This window comes from Rhineura floridana, chromosome 5 (assembly GCF_030035675.1).
Source record: "Rhineura floridana isolate rRhiFlo1 chromosome 5, rRhiFlo1.hap2, whole genome shotgun sequence".
NCBI lineage: Eukaryota > Metazoa > Chordata > Lepidosauria > Squamata > Rhineuridae > Rhineura > Rhineura floridana.
This window is the reverse complement of record NC_084484.1, coordinates 161,616,927-161,621,226: the sequence shown is the minus strand read 5'-3', so window position 1 is coordinate 161,621,226 and position 4,300 is coordinate 161,616,927. Positions and strand designations below refer to the sequence as shown.

General features: G+C 44.8%; 1 long non-coding RNA gene across 1 annotated transcript; it reads left to right on the top strand.

Annotated features, from left to right (window-relative positions):
- Positions 1–422: 422 nt before the first annotated feature.
- LOC133385990 (uncharacterized) lies at positions 423–3,588 on the top strand. The gene is made up of 3 exons (XR_009763044.1): positions 423–698; positions 1,438–1,673; positions 3,421–3,588. It is a non-coding gene; the product is annotated as an uncharacterized LOC133385990 (long non-coding RNA).
- The last annotated feature ends 712 nt before the right edge of the window (positions 3,589–4,300 follow it).

The following is a 4,300-nucleotide window of genomic DNA, read 5'->3' as shown; positions in this document are numbered from 1 at the left end:
ATAATGGATCAGTGCATGAGAGCCTAAAATGCAGAGACCTCTGGGAAAACAGATGACCAGAATGGGTTTCTGGATCTCAGGAAGACATGTATTGACTAAGTTAACAAGTAATATGGAAGGTCCAAGTTCCAGGTTTGTTAAGAAGTACTCCCTTTAACTAAACAATAGTCTCTACCTGATGCAGAGTTCAGGTTAATGAAACTCATACAAGATAAATAAGTTCTTTCCAGAAACAGGAATTTACACTCATACATGTACTGGACACAACAGGTTTAATCTTTAACTTTGCCCAAATAGACAAACAGGGCAGAGGAAATCCTTTTGTGACACCAAATCACTCACTTGGACCCCCTCCCAACTTACTCTTAATTCTATGCAGCTAGAAATATATTTAAGCTTTGGTTTTTCATGGATCAGAGCAGCACAATTTGGCTTCAACAAACGACTACCATCATTGCTCCCTAAGATCACCGCAACATGCAGCTTGAGTCACCAAGCAAGGAAAGGGTAAGAAAGATATGCTTGGCCACAGGGCAATATTTAGAAGGAAAAAGAGAGAGAGATTGGCTCTTACCAAGCATATCATTCTTATTCTAACCCTGTGTCCATAACTGTCTTCAGGACAAGTCTCCTATTGCATTCTTGTTCTTTCTTTCTCTGGTGTGAGCCTATGTATTTGCTGTCTTGGAAGTGATCAGGTGAAGGGTCGCTCCTTACTTTCTTAGATCTAAGGAATGAGTGATTGTGTTACCTAAATGCTGCCTGTATTCGTATTGTAAATGAGATGCTTCCTTGTACAGTAGGGCCCCACTCATATGGCAGGTTACGTTCTGGACCCCCCTGTAAAGCAAAAACTGCTGTAAAGCAGAACTCATTGAATAGAATGGCGTGTGATGCCTTAAAACCACCATAAAAGTGGAACAAGTGCTGTATGAGTGGGGCTTTAGTCTACTTGAGACCGCTGTATTAGCGAATCGCTCTAAAGTGAAGCGCCGTAAAGCGGGGCCTTACTGTACTTGTTTTCTCTTTCAATAAACCAACCTTTATTTTACCATCTGTGTGTATTTTCTTGGGGTTATGGGGGAATTGTAGACATGCATTAGGGGGTTCAGATGTACATGCGTAACAAGTGAGTGCAGTTTTTGTTCCCCACTGATGTTGAGGTGTGCCTGAATTGAGTACAGCTCTGTGGCTGTGGTCACACCTCTGATGTACTCTCATGTTCCTCCAGCCAGGAAATGTCAAGAGTTATGAGCATGTGCACGAGGATAGCCCTTTTGTGATTTCTTTGGGGGAGGTGGGGGTATTTAATGCTAGTATTGCAGAATTCTAACCTTGTGGGAGTATAGGAGACTAGAAGATGTCAGATGAGAAGAGCTACATGCATCTATCTGAGCCATGGTGAACCTGCTATCTGCCATTTTCTCTCCCAAACAGGTCCCAGCCCAAACTGACAGCTCATATCAATCAGAGGGAATTGGTGTGAAACAGAGGTCTCCCAAACCATGTCCACCACAACCACAGCCATGCTCTCCACTCGAAAAGTGGGATGAAGCTGACACATTCCACACAAACGAAAATATTGAGGATCCATTCTGGAACTTTCACAAATGTCAGATGATGATGAAGATGATGATGACGACATAGCAGTAGAAGAAAAAGCAGGTTTTTGGGTATATTATTCTGGAATAGCATCTGTTTGCAATACAGAATATAACAACATATTTATTGTTTACTTAGCATTTACCTATTAGAGTTATATGCCGCCCTTCCTCCCAGTGGCAGCCCAGGGTGGCAAACGAAAGCACTAAAAACCCTCTAAAACACCATAAAAACAGACCTTAAAATATATTACAACAAAACATCCTTAAAAACATATTACAACAAAATATCTTTAAAACACCTTTTAAAAAAGTTTAAAAAACTTCTTAAAAAGCAATTCCAACACAGACACAGACTGGGATAAGGTCTCTACTTAAAAGGCTTGTTGAAAGAGGAAGGTCTTCAGTAGGCCCCGAAAAGATAACAGACTGTCTAATATTTCCTTACGGAATTCCAAAGGGTAGGTGCCACTATACCAAAGGTCTGCTTCCTATATTGTGTGGAACAGACCTTGTTCCACTTGTGCTGTAGCCGTTGCCCAGCCTGTTTCATTGCCCTTAGTTCTCTCGTGTACCAAGGTGCACACCGGGTTCCACAATGCAGTAGAGGGCACTCAGGGGCAACCGTGTTACGAGCCTTGCTCTTCCACAGTGTGACAAGGGCTTCATCAGGGTACTGACTCTATCTACTGGGTACTCCCCCAGGGCATTCAGGAATCCAGTGGATTCTATTAGTCTCCAGGGGTGGACCATCTTAATCTGTCCATCACCAGAATGAATGTTAATTGTAGAGATAAAAATATGCCATGTTATGTAGATAAGCGGCAGACTATCATAACAAACAAAAAATATCATAAGCTAAGTTCCAGTGGTCCCTTTGAATAAGCAGTTAGCGATGTAGCTGGGAAGGAACCATTATCCCCTCCAATTTTGGGGTGGGGTGTCTTTCTTTTGGTGATATCCTTCCCTTTTGTGGAAATATGGCAAATTTCACCTGGTCAGTCATCTGAAACAGGGGCAGAGCATAAAAGAGAGCAGCAATGCTCTCTGATGCTGATGAGGTCATAATGTTGTAGGTGGCAAGGAGGATAACCTGATAACAGCAGAAGCAGCTGTGTTTGTTATCTCTGATCCCAATTTGATGTGACTGGAAGCAGCGCGGTAACAAGGCTGTCACTGATATCTCAGTTGCTCTTCCATTTTACAGAGATGAAATTAAACGCGGCATCCAGGGATGACTTGCAACTGTGTTGAGTGCACTTGGGCTCTGTACATGCATTTCTCGGTCCCTTATCATAAGATTGTACAACTGCAAGGAACGAAAAGAGAAAAGAGTTCTAGATGATTAAAAAAGAGAGAAAGAAATGGGCATAAATTGCAAAGGTGAAGAAAGAAAGCAATGTTGGGTTGGTTTGCCCATATGGGTTCATCACTTGGTAATAGTCAGGCCTGGTGCCAGCAGCTGACCAGATCAGGGAATCAGAAGAATCAGAAGAGCCCCTCACCAACCTGAAATGTCTATGTTGCCACTTCCAGTCCTGGGCCCAGATGGCCTTTTTAGCAGTGGGTGGGCAGCAGTGCTGCCTTTGAATGGGAGCCAGACTCAACTGCATGGCCGCATTGGGTGTTTATGTGTTGGGGTGTGCTGAGTGGCGTCTGAAGTCTGTTGTCAGCCCTGATGACTGTAACCTCAAGTGAGATCTGGTCTATGTGTAAATTGGGAATATTACAGGAGAGTTCTGTGGTAAAATGGACTGTACCACCTCAGGCAACACATCTGGGACAATATTTTAAAGTTCCCTTATGTTGTTTTTTAAAGCTTCCCCTCAGGCTGCTCCACGAGCTAGAGGGAGCCCCAGCTGACGAAGCGTCAAGGCCCCAGCTGACAAAGCGTCAAGGCCCCAGCTGACAAAGCGTCAAGGCCCCAGCTGACAAAGCGTCAAGGCCCCAGCTGACAAAGCGTCAAGGCCCCAGCTGACAAAGCGTCAAGGCCCCAGCTGACAAAGCATCAAGGCCCCAGCTGACAAAGCGTCAAGGCCCCAGCTGACAAAGCGTCAAGGCCCCAGCTGACAAAGCGTCAAGGCCCCAGCTGACAAACCGTCAAGGCCCCAGCTGACAAACCGTCAAGGCCCCAGCTGACAAACCGTCAAGGCCCCAGCTGACAAACCGTCAAGGCGAGTTAAGCAGCAGAGCGAAAAGAGGGTAAGTAGCTCCCATTTATTCCATTATTTAATTGAAGTAAAACAGCTCAGAGCAATAACTAATAAGGGCAGCCCAAGGTCACCCTGAGCTAGGATCCAAATCCTGAAAGGACCTATATCTTAGGAGACAGATCCTAGGAGAAGGAAGCGTATAGAAAGCTAGTTTTCAACACCACCCTAGCAGGAAAGCTTCAGGGGACACTGTAAACAAGGCTAAATTCCAGTCAGAGAGAAGGGGGGAAAGGAAACTCCACCAATACATACAGGGAGAGAGTCAGCTCAGTCCTTGCTAAAAAGGACAGCTTCAGCCTTCCTGAAACACAACCACAAGCTCTGTTTCCCTAGGTTAAAGAAAGATCAGGCTGTTCTAGGTGAGAAAACAACAAACACAAAAGACTTGCCTGGAAGGTGCAGCCCCTTGCTGAGATTAAAAGCAGCCAAAAGCTTAAACAGCCCCGCCCCTCGCTCAGGAAGGAAGCCTGAGAGAATACTAAAGAG